We start from the raw sequence: 22493 nt of genomic DNA, 5'->3' as shown, positions 1-22493 counted from the left end.
TAGGATAGCCCTCTTACCTTGTCCATATACTGCTTACAGGGTAAGGAAACCACTATGTAATTTTGTAATTTGCGTGAACTATCCCTTTAATGCGCCTATTTCTTCAGGTATGTGAAGAAATGTGTTCCGTCTTTTTCAGATTTCATTCCAGTGAATCCGAGTCTTCAATTATGTCTACTGAGTTATACATTGAAGACATTGGGCTAAGTGCAAGAACCGAAAGAAGTGAATTATTTTTCTCAAATGAGAGGGATACAGTACACAGCCTCGTGTCATATGATGTCCATGAACACAATGGAATATTTCTAGTAACAAAAATGTCCAGTGTAATGGCATCTATACCGTGCACATTGTTCTGAATCGTCCATATGCAGTACAGCCCCTGTTGTTTGCAGATGCTTTCTATACAATGAGTCCACTCGTAGTGTATTTTCGTTTAGCTTAGTTTAACTGATAATGACCAATATTTGTCAATAGATAAGGCTACTGGTATACGTATACTGTACAAACATCTTTCTTCATTCATACAGAAGGTGGCCTGTTGTCTCCGCTGTGTAAGGAAACCACAAAGTTGGTGTATCTGATTGAACATCTAGAAGCTGATCGCCAGGATGCAGAGGAAGCTCTACAAACAGAGAAGAAGAGGAGGTGAACTTTTGGGAGAAAAATGTATACTATTTCACTGTGGAAGCAGCCGTCCAGAAAGGTCAGTCAGTGGCATAAATGTAGCCGGCAAAAGTAAACCTAGCACAGGACACAGACTCATTTGGGGTTGTTTATTCTGTCGAAGCGTGCATTTAAAATAGGACAATGTAGGACGGAAATCACTGCAAGGTGGTCACCATAAAGTAAAGTTCAGTCTAAATCACCATCAAGTGAAGTAAATGTGTTAGTAAAGTGCATAAAAACAATCTGAGTACAATAAGTACAAAGAGAAATGCATAAATGGTAATGGCTCTGCTTTCTATAAAAAACACAAGAAAATACACAGACCACAATGTTCACAGTTAGAATAGACTAGAATAGACTTTCTAACATTTTACAAATGTCTGAGGACAAGATGTCCAGAAACAAAATGACATCTTGCATGAAAAACAAAAATACATTTAGTAATAAAACAATATGAGTACTTACAAACACATTGTCCACTTGATACCCAAACCCCACATGGAACAGTAGATCCTCACCACACCCATATAGCACTGGGGGAAATTATATACACTATATACAGTATACAAAAGTATGTCACTATATAAATTAAAATTAAAAAATGAAACAAAATACAACACCCTGAATCTTTACATGAAATCGAACGTCATTCTGATAATTACTCACGCTTCAAATAATGTTATCAACTCCACAAAGTGGTTCTGAGAGCACTGGTATTCAGCTAGGAAGAAGCTAACATCCTCATGTCAATCTGAAAGTATCAACAGGCTAACATGACCATCTGGCATACATGTTACAAAACAAACTCTTATGCACTGCAGATGATGATCCTACTCGGGTACAAGAGTAGGATAAAAAATAAAGTAAGGTTGGACCAACGATGGATTTCAACAGCTCTCCAGTGTAATTGCTTGCTTTCACTCTTACACACTGCGCATGCGCAATCCCATAATGGCTTACACACATAATTTATTAATCGGCAGGATAGAACAGCAGCCTCTGGTAAGACAAGGGGTAGCGGCCTATAACAGCTGGTGCGTGATATCTAAGGAAGTCTCAAAGTTTTGCTCACCTGATGTATAGTATCTCATGATCAGCTATAGACCACACTATCTACCAAGAGAGTGTTCATCTATATTCTTCGTAGCTGTCTATTTACCACCACAAACCGATGCTGGCACTAAGACCGCCCTCAATGAGTTGGATATGGCCATAAGTAAACAGGAAAACGCTCATCCAGAAGCAACACTCTTAGTGGCCGCGGACTTTAAAGCAGGCAAACTTAAATCCGTTTTACCTAATATCTATCAGCCTACTAAATGTGCGACCAGAGGAAAAAAAACTCAAGACCACCTTTACTCCACACACAGAGGCGCGTACAAAGCTCTCCCTCGCCCTCCATTTGGAAAATCTGACCATAATTCTATCCTCCTGTTTCCTGGTTACAAGCAAAAATGAAAGCAGGAAGCACCAGTGACTCGGGCAATAAAAAAAGTGGTCAGATGAAACAGATGCTAAGCTACAGGACTGTTTTGCTAGCACAGACTGGAATATGTTACGGGATTCTTCTGATGGCATTGAGGAGTATGTACACCACATCGGTGACTGGCTTCATCAAAAAATGCATCGATGACGTCGTCCCCACAGTGACTATACATACATACCCCAACCAGAAGCCATGGATTACAGGCAACATCCGCACTGAGCTAAAGGGTAGAACTGCCGCTTTCAAGGAGCGGGACTCTAACCCGGAAGCTTATAAGAACTCCCGCTATGCCCTCTGACGAACCATCAAACAGTCTCATCACTAAGGTAAGGACCCTGGGATTAACCACCTCCCTCTGAAACTGGATCCTGGACTTCCTGACGGGCCGCCCCCAGGTGGTAAGGGTAGGTTACAACACATCTGCCATGCTGATCCTCAACACGTGGGCCCCTCAGGGGTGCGTGCTCAGTCCCCTCCTGTACTCCCTGTTCACTAATGACTGCATGACCAGGCATGACTCCAACACCATCATTAAGTTTGCCGATGACACAACAGTGGTAGGCCTGATCACCGACAACGACGAGACAGCATATAGGGAGGAGGTCAGAGACGTGGCCGTGTGGTGCCAGGACAACAACCTCTCCCTCAATGTGATCAAGACAAAGGAGATGATTGTGGACTACAGGAAAAGGAGGATTGAGCACGCCCCCATTCTCATCGACGGGGCTGTAGTGGAGCAGTTGGAGAGGTTTAAGTTCCTTGGTGTCCACATCACCAACAAACGAACATGGTCCAAGCACACCAAGACAGTCAAGAAGAGGGCACGACAAAACTTATTCCCACTCAGGAGACTGAAAAGATTTGGCACGGGCCAGTACATCACTGGGGCCAAGCCTTCCAGGACCTCTATACCAGGCGACGTCAAAGGCTCTAAAAATAGTCAAAGACTCCATCCACCCAAGTCATAGGCTGTTCTCTCTGCTGCCGCACGGCAAGCAGTACCGGAGCACCAAGTCTAGGTCCAAGAGGCTTCTAAACAGTTTCTACCCCAAAGCCATAAGACTCTTGTACTGGTACCCTCTGTATATAGCCTCACTATTGTTATTTTACTGCTGCTCTTTAATTATTTGTTCATTTTATTATTTTTTTTAAAAGGTATTTTTCTTAAAACTGCATTGTTGGTTAAGGGCTTGGAAGTAAGCATTTCACTCTAAGGGCTACACCTGTTGTATTCAGCAGATGTGACAAATACAATTTGATGCAATCTAGTGGATATAAAGGAATACAGCTATGTGCTTTAACCACCTGGCTACATGCTCCCCTGCTACAAAGTCAACGTCCTCGGTGACTTAGCACACATTTCTGACTTCTCTTACAGCTTCTCTGAAAAACACAGTACCCAGACTGGTTATAACCTGGTACAACACTTCGGGACTGAGTGAAATTGCATTATTACAAGCTGATTTAGGAGCATGCATGGGTTTGATTGTACTCAAGCATTTGCACTGGTACTTCTGTGTAGAGCAGGAACGGGCACTTCACAGAATCATCTGCATGAACTGGCTCAGAAAAATCATGTTCCTCAAGTAATATTTCCATGTTCCTCTCTATCGGAAAAATAACTGTCACTATCAGCGTTACCAATTGGTTCTGTGTTTCCCTCTCGAGTTACCTTTGGATAGGAGACACCACACTTTACATTACGTTTTTTAAATTTAACCAGGCAAGTCAGTTAAGAACAGATTCTTATTTACAATGACAGCCTACACCATTCATACCCAGTGCTGGGCCGATTGTGAACCGCCCAATGGGACTCCCAATCACAGTCATTTGTGATACAGCCTGGATTTGAACCAAGTTGTCTGTAGTGATGCCTCTAGCACTGAGATGCAGTGCCGTAGACCGCTGCACCACTCAGTAGCCCTAGAAAAGCTTCTAGAAAAGAAAAAAGCTTCTATTAAAAAAACCCCTCTGAGTTCTATTAGATAGATAGCACTGAATCCATGATATGGCAGAGGTTGAAAAGCCATAACACAAGTTTTCTCAACAACAGATTATGGCCAATAATATCAATGGCTGTACTGAAATCTAACAGTGCAGCTCGCACAATCCTCTTATTATCAGTTTCTTTCAACCAATCATCAGTCATTTGTGTCAGTACAGGACATGTTGAGTGCCCTTCTCTATAAGCATGCTGAAAGTCTGTTGTTAATTTGTTCACAGAGAATTAGCATTGTATTTGGTCAAACACATTTTTTTCTAATAGTTTGCTAAGAACTGTCAGCAAGCTGATAGGTCTGCTGTTAGAACCAGTAAAGGCCATGCACATAAGTTCCTTACTCTTTGCAAATACAACGTATATTTATGTTTTGGTCACAGGTTGTAGAGTTGAAAATATGAATCGAGGTAGAAGGTAGAACATTTTCACAATTAAAGGAAGGGATTTCAGAGCTGCGGAAAGAAGTCCATGCAACTGTAAGTTATGTCATAGTTATGTTGACATAGTTTATGTTTATTGCATACGATATCCTCCTAATGTTGTGTCCGGGCATATTCCAGAGAATTGCAGGTGAAGCGGCGGTCTCTCACACCGAGGAGGGGTTCCTTAAAAGAAACATCAGGATACCTTGAATCTTCATGAGGAAAACAAAGAGTATGAACTGGAGATTGAGGACTACAGCAAAAAGATCTAGTGAGACGTTTATCACTTTGTTCATATCACAATATTTATATTTATCTAATACTAATCACTAAGGAAAGGAATCCGCAACACCATTATACATTGCAGTATCAAGAACTTGGTCAGTGTTGCTCTGATGGTGGGTCCCTCTGACGTGTGTGTGTGTGTGTGTGTGTGTGTGTGTGTGTGTGTGTGTGCGTGTGCGTGTGCGTGTGTGTGTGTGTGTGTGTGTGTGTGCGTGCGTGCGTGCGTGCGTGCGTGTGTGTGTGTGTGTGTGTGTGTGTGTGTGTGTGTGTGTGTGTGTGTGTGTGTGTGCGTGTGTGTGCGTCTCTGTATGTGTCATTCAGTGAACAGGCAGCGAAGCAGCTTCAGAAGAACAGGAAGCACATGCAGCAGAAGTTTAGTGTGAACGAGGACCGGAGAGCAGAGGCTAAGGAGGAGCTGTCCCAGATGGCTATGCTGCACCCCAATGCCAAGGTCAACTTGGAGGAGCTGGAGCAGAAGACCTTCATGGTGGAGCAGAGGATGCGAGTATGTGTGAGAAGAGCCATGCACTTAGCTAGACATCCATGGACTCTAACCTGTAGTAAATCCATCCTAGATATAGAGGTGGCATATCCTTATTGACACGTCTAATGTTAAGATTCAGCGCTTTGACCATTAGATATTGCCGATCACATAATCTGCACTAGTTGTCAGTGAAATAAGCACATACTTTTAGAGATTCATCCATGCATGGAGACTCACTAACAAGTTGCGTTTGTGAAAGGAAAGGAGCACTTGAAGATAGATGTTCAGATAGATCCATGTACAATGATGGAATGGGCTTCTTCAAACCAACACAGAAAACGCCAGATGGGAACTTCATAAGGAATTTGAGGTAGGCGTTATCAGCTACAAAACAACTGGAAATTGAAACGGAAAAACTGAGAAATGATAAATCTGAGGTAATCTAACGTTTTATGATCAGTTTACTGTATTTCTATTTTAGTGAGAGATGTTGAGTATTTCAAATTCATTTGCTTATTCATTTCTCTGTTTCAGAAAGTGTGAAGTTTAAGGGAGCAACTCAGTGATTTTCCTACGGAACACAACAACACTTCAGTTTGTCTGTAAAGGGAACAGAGCCTAAAACTTTCCCATCTAAATACAGTCAAGGTATGATAAAGCAAGGGTTTACACAGAGTCACTTACCACTGTGTTTAATTTTCAAAATAGTGAGAAATGTAATGGATAGCACAACACATTCCATAGCATCTATTATATCTAATAGACATGCGTCATTTTCAAGTTATACGGTCATGTATTTTGAATCAGAAGGTGGGTGGGACTTGTTGAAAGTTATTGATGTCGAAATCAGGCTGCCAATTTTCTTTGTGGCTCATGGTTCGTTCATTTCAATCTCATTTATCATTGATAGGAATTACACCAAGCTGTTACCGACGAGTTTAACCATGCCTTGAGTAGGATCGCAGACCTCAGTGCGAAGTCCAAAGAGTACAGAACAGGCCCTCACATGGAGGAAACAGCAGCCGCTATGCCAGATGTCATTGAAGAACTACAGTAAGAATCTCTCCTCTCTTCACAACCACCCTCTGTTCTGCCAATATAATATAATAGGCCTTCTACTCTATCTAGAGTATTTGGAATTTATTATCATTGTAAGCCTGTTGCACCAGAGACCCTGGAAAGCTTGAATGTATTAGTTTGATTCATGCTGTTCTCAGAGCGTGAAGCGTCACTATTAACTTTGAAGTCTTGGCTTTTCCATCATTGATATCGCCACAGGAATCAGCTTGGCATTATTCCAAATCAATTGATTGCCGTTCACCTGTATTTCACATTTCTCAGGTTCGTCTTTGATGCCGTAGAGTTTCAAAGCCAAACAGCTATGTTGATCATGAACACCTTGGAAAGTGATATCACCAACTGTCAACAACGGATGGAGCCAACAGTGGAAACTCATACTACTCTGTTCACAACCCAGACAGCAGAAAATGGAGGAAACCAAGGTAACTAAACACTGGGTCATTTGGTTGAATACAAGGTGGTTTAGTTTATGTTGTACTCACTGTATTTGACTTTAGTATCACTGTTAGTCCTAATACAGTGCATTTAGCTGGAATTGTGGATTTTATCTCTTGAGACCATGTACAATTCTGATTCCCCTGAAATGTTGACTTGCCACTTGTTTTAACGTCAGGTAGGCTGAGTGCTTGAAACTAACAATGTTTTGTTTTCAAACATGCCCATTGGCATTTGTTTTCAGAGTGGTACTGTATATTGGTAACAAACACAAGAGAAAGTCTGGAAGGGTCTTCAGCTTATTGTGTAGTTATCTGTGGATTAGCGTCAGTAGAATTACTCACCACAATCCGTTGTGAGAAGAAAGCAACAGCAATTAAAATTACAGGCCAAGGCCAATCTTTTTATTTTATTTTATAGGAGTCATAAATAACTGATGAATGGTTTTAGGTCTCTCCTGTATTGGTGAATCTTTCTTGGTTAGACATTTGCCGTTTTCAGTTACCTGTATGTTAAAACATCATATTCATTTCAACACAAGGCTATTATTTTCAACCTCACACCATTGACAGCACAGTGATAAAAACACCTTTTCATCATTCTAATATTTTTTGGTATTCACCTCAAAAACAATATGAGTGGGGAAAAAAATACTCGATTTTCTGTCTTCTACATTTTTGGATATTTAAATGCTTAGTTTTAAAGCCTTATATATTGTAAGGATTTCATCTACAGCATGCAGGATGGGATGATCAGCCCAGCCAGGGCCTCGTGGCTGATGGGAGTCTCACATGGCTTATCTAATGTGAAATCGCCATGTGGTATAGAGTTTCATTAAACGGTGATCAAGAATGCATTAGTTCAAAACAAGAAAAGGCAATGGAGCTTAGGCCGCCATGCATCCGCGAGCGCAGCAACTTTTAAAGAAGTTGTTGGCGTGAGACAATTTAAGAATTAGGAAGTCTTCCTTATAGATACAAGTCCCATTAGCCTGATAAAAGGCAGTCATGCAAAAAGAGCTTTAGCCTTTTTCACTTGAAGAAATCAAATGGAAACAACAATAGACCTATAGTCCTTCTCACCAAATGAAAAGATCAAGAGTTAGAGAGAGTGCTACGTTATAAGGAAATGGGTTACTTTGATCATTAGGTTCAATATAAAGCACTCACATAATATCCACATTAGCGTAACATAATAAGCACACTAAGCATTTGGGAACCGCCGTGCGTGACTCACACACTGTAATGGCTGGACACATTTGAGATATGAAATTACACAGGAGAAAGATGCTGACCTCATATCATTGGAAGGCCCTGGAGGTCACTATGGATGTTGACTGTTGGGATGTTAACTGTCAGGTAGAGCCAATTAGCATGGCTATCAGCTCAGAGGAGGAGTGTGTGTGTGTATGTGTGTGTGTTTTTGATGGCATGCTCATCGGGTTTCCTCAGCATCAACAAACATAATTCACCTCTGTTGCTTGTATATACTGTAGACACATTAACAAAGAGTAACACTGAGTCAGTTTCAATTAAATTAAATGGAATCAGCTTGTCTTGTTGTCCTGCAGGTAAGCTGGCTGCCATCTCCAGTCCCCAAACCCAAACATTTCCGAAGCGTTTCTACCATCAACACAGTGTCGTCCTTCGTTAATTTAATCAAGCGGTTAGCTGACGTTCGACGTAGTCACTGTGGATAAAGTAAACAATGGAAACAAACCGCAGACGCCATCAGTTTCTTATGGGCAATGAAGTGTAATTTGTTCAATTTACACTTCAGAAAACAGCACCCATCAGATGGGCTTTGTCAGTAGTGCTGCATGCCTTGCCTGCTGTAATTAAACCTGAAATCAATAGCAGGCATTTGTCATGTTTACGGCCCGTCTCTCTCCCTCTCTTTCTGCTGGGTTAAACTCATCACTTTAGTGCTGCTGCTGTTGTGTTTTACTGCAGAGACACACTTCATTATGTTCCTTCGTTCTGCAGGTACAGTATAGTACAGTGCAGTCGAGATGGGCACCAGGATACGGTGGGGGAGGAGCGGCAGGAAGAGGAAAGAGAGAGAGAGATTGTTATTTATTTGCTTGATTCCCCCGAATAGTGTCCAGTTTAATTGTCTGTGTTTGTCCCTGTGTGCTCTAGTTTGTAAGACTCACACGTACACCAGTATACACTTACAAGCACATACAGAGACAGTCTCACAGACATGTACACCTTCCATCTCCTAAACAACCTATGACAAAATATGTTATTGGAAATCAATTGTAAGCTCGTCATAATGCTGAGTATACAGTATTTCCTAAATACATAAATCTATGACTTCACTCCCAGGCCTATGGGATCATAAGAACGTGCATCTCTCCTGTCTGTAGGCCCAACCTGGAACAGTGATCCATATCTTTGATGACTTATATAGTATCTGACATCCAACGTGTACTGTATTAAGTACAGTATAACTTCTGCTTCAGCATGTGTTGTTCTTTGGTAGAACTGTAGCAGCTCTCCTCCACTAGGGCTTGATGGAACCAACCACCATGATGGAACTCCTCAGGCATACTGTACTCACTTAGAAAACTACAACCTGCCATGTCTCCCCAATACTCTCTGTGACCATTCTCATAAGCCCTGTCAACTGCTTGATGTGACAGGAAACCTTGTTATCAAGATATGTGAAACCTGGTTTAAAAAAAAGTATAACTGAACTTGTGTTTCTCTGTGTGTGTTGTAGGCTGACCTAAAGGTAGCCCTTAAAGAGAAGGTTGAGTTGGCCCATGAGTACAGAGAACTTAAGAATGCCTTCATGATCGCCAAGCGGGAGGCTGTGTGTGTGTTTGACAAAAGGAACCAAACAGAGGCTTTTTTTAATGACCATTGAAGCATACATTTAAACCATGATATGATAAGATATGAAATTACACTCACCGACAGTTTATTAGGTACACTCATCGAGTACCAGGTCGGACCACTCTTTTGCCTGAATTCTTCGGGTCATAGATTCTACAAGTCGGAAATGGTCCACAGGGATGTTTTATCCATGCTGACGCGATGGCATCACACAGTTACTGCAAACTGGATGGCGGTACACCACCGCCACCAGCCTGTACTGTTGACACCAAGCAGGATGGGTCCATGATGCAACAGGAACCAGGATTTGTCCTACCAGGCAATGTTTTTCCACTCCTCAATGTCCACTGGAGCCGCTTCGTCTTGTTTTGAGCTGATAGGAGTGGAACCTGGTATGGTCATCTGCTGCAATAGCCCATCTGTGACAAGGATCGAAGAGTTGTGCATTCCAAGATGCCGCATTGCACACCACATATGTATTGCACCTTCATTTGTCTGTTTGTTAGCTTACACGAATCTTGCCATTCTCCTTCAACCTCTCTCATCAACGAGCTGTTTTCGCAGCCCTAGACAATGTCATGCGTGAAAAGCCCAGGAGGACTGCCGTTTATGAGATACTGGATCCGGCGTGCCTGGCACCGACGATCATACCATGCTCAAAGTCGCTTAGGTCACTTGTTTTGCCCATTCTAATGCTCAATCAATCAGTAACTGAATGCCTCGATGCCTGTCTGCCTGCATTATATAGCAAGCCAAGTGACTCACTGTCTGTAGGAGCGATCCATTTTTGTGATTGGGGTGTTATACCTAATTAACTGGCCGTTAAGTGTATATTATATTCAGTTTGCCAGTTGATTGGATTGTTTCTTTGCATGGTCAGTTATTTTCGGATGGTTTTAGTTGGGCAACCAATGAGGAGGTTACTGCAGTAATCTGATCTTAATGCGATAACTTTAGTGTAGGAGGATTATGGATGTGATATAGTAGTATTTCTGCCAAGGGGGAGTTGAGAGAGGCGATGGGTGGATGGAATTCATGCAAACGCATAAAGACTAAGTTCACTATGCAGTCTTGAATGAGTCTCTGAATAAGGATGCATCCGAAATCGCACCCTATTCCCTTTATAGTGCACTACTTTTTCACCAGGGCCCATAGGGCTCTAGTCTGAAGTAGTGCACTATAAAGGGAATAGGGTGCTATTTCGGATGCATCCTTCGTCTTTATGCGTTTGCATGAATTGTCTTTCAAGGTGTTCCAAGGTGACATGTTTCATTATGTTTATGTTACACATTAGCTTCTGTTCACTAGGTGGTCAATGGGAGAGAGAACCATAGCAAGCACAGGTAAGAATAGAAAAAGAGAATGCACTTGCAATGCTAATACTCCCAAAGGTTTTAAATGAGAAACTACAGAACAACTTATACTCCCAAAGGTATTGAATAGTTGTGAGACTACAGAATCGTTTTGGTCTTTATGGTCCGGGACGCAATTTAACTTTGATCTTGAGAGGAATTGCAGATGACAACCATATTCTATAGCCTAACCAGGAAATAAAACATGCACTGCCCGGCACTGCACTGGCAATAAGCAATAGACATGATTTGTTTCCCAAAATGACTAATACCTTTACTTGAGCAATTCGTCATCTGACTGCATGAATGTTATCAAGTGAGAAATGCATGCAGAAATAAAATCCTGTGGACAGGATTCTCCACGCTCATGATCAAAGCCTGATTTTCTTTTACTCTGGATTCAGCCTCCCTCAACCATTTCTGTTTGTTTCAACTCTAGACAGGTTTAGAATAGCACCACCGTCCCAGCATTCACGTTCTCTACCCAAATTAAGCTTGATAATATGCCTGTAATTTACTTCAATTGACTATCATTATAGAATGTTTCTCAGGGTTGTTTTTAAAAATCTCATCTAGACTTATTAATGTGTTTACCTAGGTAACCAAAATCTCACATTTTCTCATTAAAAATACAAAACAGATTTAAGGTAATGTAGTGAATTGTTGGTTTTTGATTGATTTGCTGATTTTCATACCCCTCTGCCAATCTAATTTCAATCAGTTGCCATTCTCAATACACAATGTGACACTTTTTTTCCCTCCATAGTAGCTAGCTGGCTAACAGAGAAGAAAGACTAGTTGCCAAGGACACAGCACACTGGTGGGATCATATCATGGCAGACATTGTTTGACAGCCCATAGCAATACTGTGTACAGGAATGACATGACTCCCTCCAAACATGTTACAAGTTCTCAGTTGTTTGAAGAGCCGGTAAAATGTTAGATATTCAGCAGAGGGAGCCAATGGAAGCTCTGACTCATCAAACCATGGTTTACAGGCATTGGCCTGTTATAATACAAACACATGTAGCACCATGGTAATAAGACATTGTACTCACACAGATACCTCACCCATTGTTAAGACACCGTACACATTTGTAATTAGTTGACATAAATAATAAGTTCATGTTAGCGTTGGGTTTATTTTTTTGAATCACCTGCAAATAGCTAAATGCTTCAATGCTCCAACCAAACACTTTTCCTCAAGTGTTAACCTAAAAATGGTTTGTGTTATTTCTCCTCCAATAGGATCAGTTACTTTATGGTTCATGTAAGTGTCCTCTTATCACTGCATTTAAGCATTGTTTTGTTTATGTGGATGGAGTTCTCTGCACAGGTTTTTAACAGGGTACGCCATAAAGAGCATTCCTGTTATTGTCTTTCCTTCAGCAGTTGATGGCTGAGCTAATTTGCTTTAGTTTCTCTATGCACTGGGGAACACATTGCCAAGCAATGATAAGCTTTGTAGGGAGAGAAGAGAAATGGAGGGAGGAAGAAAAAGCAATGGCATCTATCAGAATTGAAAGAAACCCTTTTGCTTGAAACTGTGTTCAAATAATAAAGCGAGCAGCATGTCTTTCCAATAGACTAGGAATAATTTCTAGTTTCGGTGGGGGGTTCATGACTGTGTGTATGTGTAAAATATGTCTTGAGGGGATTGGTATAAAGTTAAACTGGGTGAAGTAGAAATATTTTACTCATCAGCTTTGCAGTCACAGAGTTTGCCTCGGCTAGAACAAAACTGCTGAAGCATTTAGAGAAAATTAACCCCCCATCCTGGCAGCCAGATGTGACTGGATTCTGATGACTGCACACGAGTGAGCAGAGAAACCAAGAGACTGTGAAATTCCTGTCAGGCCCGTGTACTGCAGAATGGGCTATTGACTGCGTTCTCTATTCCCCTCCATCATTCTTCTTGAACACTGCCATTAATTTCCTCTCCTGCCTTACCAATTCCTTTTTCTCTCTTTTCCTTTCCCTTCCTTCTTTCCTTCTTTCTCCCGGTCTCCCCCACCCTTCTAGCTTTCTTTGTTGCAGAAGAGGATGCACAGAGCTGTGGTGAAATACTTCAGACAACGCAGCCTCTACAGCCTGGCTGAACTGGCCCGCTTCCAGAACCTCTCTAACGAGAACAACCAGAAAATAAAAACCATCCAGGTATGTATGTGTTTCATAGAACTTTCCCGTGTGGATCCACACCCAGACAACATTATAACCATTCAGTTTAATGGGTTTTTCTTCAATTCTTCAATCTGCCTGCCTAGTCCTACAGTATATTTAAAGGGTTGGGAAGATCCATGGGTTGAGTAGATGTTTTAATTGAATGGGAGTATAATAATTTATAACGGTATAATAACTTCATATAATGCTGAGCATGTGTGGCCTCCCACATCTAAAACACGGCGAGCTGAGCGTCACGCCTTCATTTGCAAGGAACTAACCAGTGCACTAACCCACAGTAAAACATTCACCAGTCACCGTGGCCCTCTGTAGTGTCATCACACTAGAGTTAAAGACGCCGCCACCATACATCCAGTCGTCACAACGCCAGCACAGTGACGTGATTGATGATGTGTCGGCGAGAGCGCCAATGGCATGCGGTGAACCGGTGTCTGAGGCTAGCTCTGTCTCCTCTCCAGATAACTATGTCTATACATTCACACCGTTAGGTCACCTATTTATTCACTACATTACATTTGGCTGTGTAGCTAGCCTACCTTCTGTTTTTTATTGTGTATAAGGCTACGTTATGAGTTACCTCATTTCTCAATCAGACTTTGGCTGTGTTGGGTGTTACTGCTGGGATACCTATCTATGGTAATACCCCAAGCTACCTTTCTCAAAAAGAGTAGGCACGTATTCTGAATCTGCAGGGTTGCATGGAGAAGTGGAGATCTTCAATTACTGGATAATGGGTGGCTAATATGTGGTGGGACGTGAGAGGAGGTCAAAGCGGACAGAAGGAGAGTGATGAATCTTTATCAAATGTCCTGTCCTGTAGCACCCTCACCGACCGTCATACTGTAGCAGGTAGGTGCCATTCAATCATGGAACCGTTCACATTTTCTCATAGCCATTATATATTTTATGCAGAGGTGTTTACAGTTAGCATTGTTTCCTTCCCCTTGCTCTCCCGGTGTGACAATCAGCCATGTCGATCGGCTGTTCCCAATCTAACACTACCATTACCGAGGTCACAGTCCCACAGACCTAGACAATACAAGTATTGCGATTCAAATATAATTCAACTGATTTGATTCGATCAGACTTATTCCCAGATAGAATTGATCTCATTCAACATAATTTCAGACCCTCTGTCTCTGTTCTTCTCTACACAGTGAGCAATAATGCATTTAGTGATGATTTTCCTCTCCATCCATTCCTTCCCCATTTTTATTGCCAACATGCTTTTTGATGGGTCTTGTCCAGCCAGACATTACAGCCAGTCAGTCATTCAGAGAGGAAGGGTGCAGTCATGTCTCCCAGGCCTAGCCCCGAGGAGCAGAGGGGAGGCTGAGGGGAGGCCCAAGGCAGCTGAACACAGAGCAGAGCAGAGGGGAGAGCAGAGCAGGGAGGAGTGGAGCATGGAGGATGAGGAAAAGGAGGAGGGGGAGGAGGGAGGAGCTATCAGGGAGCTGCAGAGTGTGAAGGACAAAAGAGCTGGTGTATTGAAGCGCAACGCACCGTCACCCGTCACAGCCCAGCACAGGGTCCTTCCGAGCAGAGCAGAGCAGCTACTCACTTTAAACCCCCAACCCGGCTCCTCCAGACTAGAGCAGAGTTTTACTGCGCACTACGCACAGCTTAGACTCAGGGTCCTTACTAAGAGTAAATGCACAATTTAACAGAGTCCCCTTAGAATAGTCCACACTAACAAAGAGACATGCCGAGTTGTGCATGAGTAGTGTACACTTAAAAATAAAGACTGTAAGCAATGCATACTTGTAACACAAAGACCCTCTGAGAAGTGTAAACTTTAAAACCAAATCCCCTCAAAAGAAGCACATGCTTTGTGCCCAAAACATCCTTCCACAGGAGTTTTCAAACTTTTCTTTCCCAGGGACCCCCCCGCCCACGCATATCAGCGACCCAGGGACCTACATCGTATGTTAGCTAACAATAAATAAATAATGTCTTGTCTTATCATCAGGTGAATAATAATGGCAAGTAAATGAATAGATTTTCTAGACAGTTTCATTATTCTGACCTCCCCACAGTCAATTGGAAGAGGAGTGTAAACTAACATAGAAAGGTCAAGGTATCTTGGTAGAGAAAATGTTGCTGTTCAACAAATGATTCAATTGAATTGAGAGAACATGTAGCCGTTTTGAAGCAAATGTCCTGCAATTCTATGCATTGTGCTATCGCTAATGCTGTGTTCCTCTGCTCAAACTTTAGAACAAAATCTATGGGCATGTGCCCTGTATGCTGTTTTCTTCTCTTTTCTCTCGATTCTCCCTGATTGTCAAGCTTTTATGTGATTGTTAGTTCTCAAAGATGATATTATTTAAAAATATACAGTGCCTTCGGAAAGTATTCACACCCTTTGACTTTTTCCACATTTTGTTTTACGTTACAGCCATATTCTAAAATGGATTATATATACACTACCATTCAAAAGTTTGGGGTCACTTAGAAATGTCCTTGTTTTTTAAAAGAAAAACACATTTTATGTCCATTAACTAACAACAAATTGATCAGAAATGCAGTGTAGACATTGTTAATGTTGTAAATGACTATTGTAGCTGGAAACGGCTGATTTTCAATGAAATTTCTACATAGGCATACAGAGGCCCATTATCAGCAACCATCACTCCTGTGTTCCAATGGCACGTTGTGTTAGCTAATCCAAGTTGATCATTTTAAAAGGCTAATTGATCATTAGAAAACCCTTTTGAAATTATGTTAGCACAACTAGTCACTCTAATGTAAATGTCTTCTTGCTCAGTAGTGCACTGGGGCCTTCCACTCCTCTTTCTATTCTGGTTATAGCCAGTTTGCGCTGTTCTGTGTAGGGAGTAGTACACAGCATTGTACGAGATCTTCAGTTTCTTGGCAATTTCTCGCATGGAATAGCCTTCATTTCTCAGTACAAGAATAGACTGACAAGTTTCATAAGAAAGTTCTTTGTTTCTGGCCATTTTGAGCCTGTAATCGAACCCACAAATGCTGATGCTCCAGATTTTCAACTAGTCTAAAGAAGGCCAGTTTTATTGCTTCTTTAATCAGAACAACAGTTTTCAACTAAAGTAACAGATATGGACTCATGTAGTAACCTCCCAAAAAATCTAAGTAGCCACCCTTTGCCTTGATTACAGCTTTGCACATGCTTGGCGTTCTCTCAACCAGCTTCATGCAGTAGTCACCTGGAATGCATTTCAATTAACAGTTGTGCCTTGTTAAAAGTTAATTTGTGGAAATTGTTTCCTTCTTAATGCATTTGAGCCAATCAGTTGTGTTGTGACAAGGTAAGGTAAAAGACAAAGTCCATATTATGGCAAGAACAGTTCAAATAAGTAAAGAGAAATGACAGTCCATCATTACATGGATTACATGGATGGGCAGTCAATCCGGAAAGCAGGCTCAAAAACCATTAAGCGCTATGATGAAACTGGGGACCATGAGGACCGCCACAGGAAAGAAAGACCCAGATTTACCTCTGCTGCAGAGGAAAAGTTCATTAGCATTAACTGCACCTCAGATTGCAGCCCAAATAAATGCTTCACAGAGTTCAAGTAACAGACACATCTCAACATACACTGCAGAGGAGACTGCGTGAATCAGGCCTTCATGGTCGAATTGCTGCAAAGAAACCACTACTAAAGGACACCAATAATAAGAAGAGACTTGCTTGGGCCAAGAAACACAAGCAATGGACATTAAACTGGTGTAAATCTGTCCTTTGGTCTGATGAGTCCAAATTTGAGATTTTTACTTACTTACTTACTGACTTCATTGTCCCCGTGGGGAAATTCTGTTGCAGTGTCATGTACACATTCAAAGTGGTGTTTAAATACAAAACACGATTGACAAAACAACTTTCATAACAGTTACGCACCAATTAAAATAAAAAATAAAACATGAAAAAAATATTAAACAATCTTTTTTTTTTTTAAGAAAAAAAGACTAGCCTGCTGGCCTTACGGGGTCAATGGGAACATTCGCCTGAGCTATTTAGGAGGGATATCACACCTGGCACAAATGATTGTCTCGTTTTATTTTTCCTGCTGAGGGGTGCCCTATACCTGCGCTCAGAGGGGAGTAATTCAAAGTCCAGGTACAGGGGGTGGCTTGGGTCTAAAATGATTTTGTGAGCCCTACGGAGGGCCCTGACCTTAAAGATCTCATCCAGACCTGTCTGTTTGACTCCAAGTACCTTGCTTGCTGTGGTGATAATCCTTCTCAGCATGTTTCTCTGGCTGACAGTGGCATTGCCAAACCAACAAACAATACAAAAAGTTAAAATACTCTCAATAAAGGATTTGTAAAACAGAGTCAATATAGTACAGTCTATATTAAAAGAACCCAACTTTTTTTGGTTCCATCCACCGTGTCTTAGTGAGATGCAGAGTAGGTGAGGGATGATGTCCGTATGTGTGGTTCCCACCATGAAGCATGGAGAAGGAGGTGTGATGCTGTGGGGGTGCTTGCACTTAGTCCCACTATCATTTGTTTTTCAACAGGACAATGTCCCAAAACACACCTCCAGGGTATGTAAGGGCTATTTGACCAAGAAGGAGAGTGATGGAGTGCTGATGACCTGGCCTCCACAATCACCAGACCTCAACCCAATTGAGATGGTTTGGGATGAGTAAAGGAAAAGAAGCCAACAAGTGCTCAGCATATGTGGGAACTCCTTCAAGACTGTTGGAAAAGCTTTCCAGATGATGCTGGTTGAGAGAGTGCCAAGTGTGTGCAAAGCTGTCACAAGGCAAAGGGTGACTACCATGAAGACTGTATAATATAAAATATATTTTGATTTGTTTAACACTTTACTACATGATTCTGTTTGTGTAATTTCATAGTTTTGATGTATTCACTATTATTCTGCAATGTAGAAAATAGTAGAAATAAAGAAAAACCCCTGAATGAGTAGTTACAGTTGAAGTCGGAAGTTTACATACACCTTACCTTTAATACATTTAAACTATTAAAAAAATCCCTGTCTTTGGTCAGTTAAGATCACCACTTTAATTTAACAATGTAAATGTCAGAATAATAGAGAATGAGAGAATGATTTATTTAAGCTTTTATTTCTTCCATCACATTCCCAGTGGGTCAGAAGTTTACATACACTCAATTAGTATTTGGTAGCATTGCCTTTAAATTGTTTAACTTGGGTCAAACGTTTCAGGTAGCCTTCCACAAGCTTCCCACAATAAGTTGGGTGAATTTTGGCCCATTCCTCCTGAACGAGCTGATGTAACTGAGTCAGGTTTGTAGGCCTCCTTGCACGCACACGCATGATTGAGATCAGGGCTTTGTGATGGCCACTCCAATACCTTGACTTTGTGGTCCTTAAGCCATTTCGCCACAGTTTTGGAAGTATGCTTGGGGTCATTGTCCATTTGAAAGACCCATTTGCGACCAAGCTTTAACTTCCTGACTGATGTCTTGTGATGTTGCTTCAATATATCCACATATTTTTCCCTCCCTCATGATGCCATCTATTTTGTGAAGTGCACCAGTCCCTCATGCAGCAAAGCACCCCCACAACATGATGCTGCCACCCCTGTGCTTCAAAGTTAGGATGGTGTTCTTCGGCTTGCAAGCCTCAGCCTTTTTCCTCCAAACATAACGATGGTCATTATGGCCAAACAGTTATACTTTTGCTTCATCAGACCAGAGGACATTTCTCCAAAAAGTACGATCTTTGTCCCCATATGCAGTTGCAAACCGTAGTCTGGCTTTTTTATGGCGGTTTTGGAGCAGTGGCTTCTTCTTTGCTGAGTGGCCTTTCAAGTTATGTCGATATAGGACTCGTTTTACTGTGGATATAGATACTTTTGTAACTGTTTTCTCCAGTATCTTCACAAGGTCCTTTGCTGTTGTTCTGGGATTGATTTGCACTTTTCGAACCAAAGTACGTTCATCTCTAGGAGACAGAATTCGTCTCCTTCCTGAGCGATATGACAGGTGCGTGGTCCAATGGTGTTTATACTTGCGTACTATTGTTTGTACAGATGAACGTGGTACCTTCAGGCATTTGGAAATTGCTCTCAAGGATGAACCAGACTTGTGGTGTTCTACAATTTATTTTCTGAGGTCTTGGCTGATTTCTTTTTGATTTTCCCACGATGTCATGCAAAAAGGCACGGAGTTGGAATGTCGGCCTTGAAATACATCTACAGGTACACCTCCAATTGACTCAAATTATGTCAATTAGCCTATCAGAAGCTTCTAAAGCCATGACATAATTTTCTGGAATTTTCCAAGCTGTTTAAAGGTACAGTCAACTTAGTGAATGTAAACCTCTGACCCACTGGATTTGTGATACAGTGAATTATAAGTGAAATAATCTGTCTGTAAACAATTGTTGGAAAAATTCTTGTGTCATGCACCAAGTAGATGTCCTAACCAACTTGCCACAACTATAGTTCGTTAACAAGAAATTTGTGAAGTGGTTGAAAAATGAGTTTTAATGGCTCCAACCTAAGTGTATGTAAACTTCCGACTTCAAATGTAGGTTAAAATAAGTGCAAATAAAGTAAAAATATAAATATATATATATATTTATATATATATATATAAATTTATATATATATTCCGGACTTTTTGGATTATGTGACTAATAGTTTAATATTGCTGTGTTTTATTACTGCACTGTTGGAGGTAAAATACAAGTATTTCGCTGCACCTGTGATAACATCTGCAAATCTGTGTATGCAACCAATAAACTTGGATTTTATTTTGATTCTCAACTGTATTTCAATCCCAAAAATTACCACTTAGGTGGCCTGCCTAAGAATTTTCTTCCCAGAAAAAAACCCTCCAATGACTGTAATGTCCTCCATATTAAAGGGATTGTTCAAGATTTTGGCAATGAAGCCATTTATATACTTGCCAAGAGTTGAATGAACACGAACAGCTAGCATGCGAACTGTTCCTCGAGACCTCCAGTAATTGCGCTAACGCTAGTTACCATTGGCTCATGAATCTACCTCTAACTTCCTTCATACTGGGCACAGAGGAGAGACATAATAATGGTATCCACGATGATATTCTGTTGCAGCTAGCGATATTTCTAAAATTATTATTTTTAACAAGAAATATATATATATTTTGTATATATATTTGAATCGCAGGCCGGTCCTTATGAACCATTATTGAAAACTGCATACTGTAAATACAGATTGTGATGACCTCACAGACAAGGAGGCAGTGGGCGGTGGGTTGGGGAACCCGGGGAGTGTGGGATGGTGGGCGTGTGGGTGGGTGCGTTTGTGTGTGGTGGAGGCTCTGTCATCCTGTAACACTGCTGCCAGAACTGGCAGTTGAATTTTTGTGTTCTGCCAGTTTTCACCAGGGATGGCATAATTGACAATGGTTAACAGCGGCAAGGCTCACAGTGCAGAGTGCTTGTTGAATGGCCAGTAATGATAGCAGCAGACGAGCACTAGCCCCGGTCTCCAGAGACAGTAATCCAAAAATCCTGTTTCTGATATAATTGTTAGTCAGAGAATGTCTGCATGGCTAGGCCGGTTCAGATTCCCAAGCTGGTTGACAGTGCCAGGCAGTTTAATAGACAAACTGGATTCAGAGGTTTTTAAAACAGAGGCGCACTGAACCTTTACCACGATTCAACCAGGAGCCTCTCTCTCTTGTTCTCATTATTGCTCTCTCCTTCAAAACGCTGGGTGTAACCTACTCTCACTATCTCTAGACAGCCTGATGAGCAAACAGCAAGTAGTGAAACAGATAGACAGAGAACCGAAAGAGTATCAAATCAACACTAGAGTTATCTGTATGTCTGTGTCTGTCGCCAAAACGGCTGCTTCTCTCCTCTCTATCCTCCTCGACTCAACGTCATCCATCGACTGTCGTCACTCTGTTTTCTTAATTAGCTAGTATTCATTGACTCTGTTTGCTCCCCCATTCAAACAGGAGGAGTTGTCAGAAGCAATCCAGCGCATCTCTGCTTTCCTGCAGTCAGTGGCAGATGACTCAACTACAGTAACAGTGATCATGCTGCGACAATAGAGACAGCAGCAGAGAACAAACAAGCGGGTCCGGATGCCATTGAATTGAACAAGAAGAAGATTCCTACAGTTCAGATAACAGTGTAATTGGACATTCACCTGGTCCCAGACAACTTACTTACCCCAGCATGCTTCACTAATTCACTATGCTCCCTCTCTCTCTCTTACCAGCAGCAGATCCATAACAATGAAACAGGTGACTTTCATGCTGCTGTCAGGACTGATCTAATTTTAGCTGGGTGAATGATTGCAATTGGCTTTGCCTCATCAGATAATTAATCTATGTCACCATTAATTGGAAAAGAGAATAATTACAGGCAGTGTTGACAGAAACTCTACGCTTCTCCAGATTTCGAGATCTAATTACGACTACTAAAACCCTCCGTGACCTTAACTAGCACTTAGTACATCACCTCGACCACCCTGACCAATGCCGAAGCAAAAAAAACTTCCTCTCAGTAGACATTAAGCCCTGTTTTTGTTGTTTCATTTTTTTCTCCCTCTCCCTTTTTCACTCTCACTGTGCTCTCCTAGAAAGCTGTCTCCCTCAATCACTTTTCAATGTTCAATCTTCATTTTGTGGAAGTTTAGCATTTTCAATGAGCTGGATATGAATGATTAATGAATACATTTAAATGGTTCATTTTGTCCATGGATCATTAGTTAAGTCCTTTGTGTGAAGGACCTGAAAAAAGGAGTAAATATGATTGAGACATTAGCCTGGAGCAATCTAGAGGTAAATAGTGTGCGCATTATAAAATAATGTTGTGTAGCGGGTGCAGTATCCTACTGGCTTTCTAACTGAAGAACCCCCAGGTAAAGCTGCTTTCAATTTAGGCTGAATCCCACATAGTATTTATTTGTAGGAGAAAATGTATTATTTCATCAAGCACCCATTGCTTTATAGGCCTACTAATGATGTGGCACATTAATATTCATTACATTTAGATTTTTCTGTTTGATAAAATTTGTGATACAAATATTGTACGACAACATTGTTTATATTAGATTATTGTGATGATACAATTTCAAACTATGGCAGAAATTAGCTATTCGGCTATGGAGATGGCCATTGGATTTATATATGATATTTTCTCACCAAGATGGTCTTGAACTCAACTCAAGAACTAGTGACAGTGTCACTCAGCCAGGTGATGGATACTGTTGGTCCATTCAGGTCTGCTGTCTTCTGGTTCGCTGTGTGGTTGATAGAGACGTTGTTTGTTTGTTGATGGCACC

General features: G+C 41.3%; 1 pseudogene; it reads left to right on the top strand.

The window, feature by feature from the left end:
• The first annotated feature begins 2823 nt into the window (after positions 1-2823).
• LOC135558251 (coiled-coil domain-containing protein 178-like) lies at positions 2824-21341 on the top strand (annotated as a pseudogene).
• Positions 21342-22493: the final 1152 nt, after the last annotated feature.

The sequence above is a fragment of the Oncorhynchus masou genome, chromosome 17 (assembly GCF_036934945.1).
Source record: "Oncorhynchus masou masou isolate Uvic2021 chromosome 17, UVic_Omas_1.1, whole genome shotgun sequence".
In the NCBI taxonomy this organism is placed as follows: Eukaryota; Metazoa; Chordata; class Actinopteri; order Salmoniformes; family Salmonidae; genus Oncorhynchus; species Oncorhynchus masou.
The sequence above is the reverse complement of the archived record's forward strand: the minus strand, read 5'-3'. Positions and strand labels throughout refer to the sequence as shown.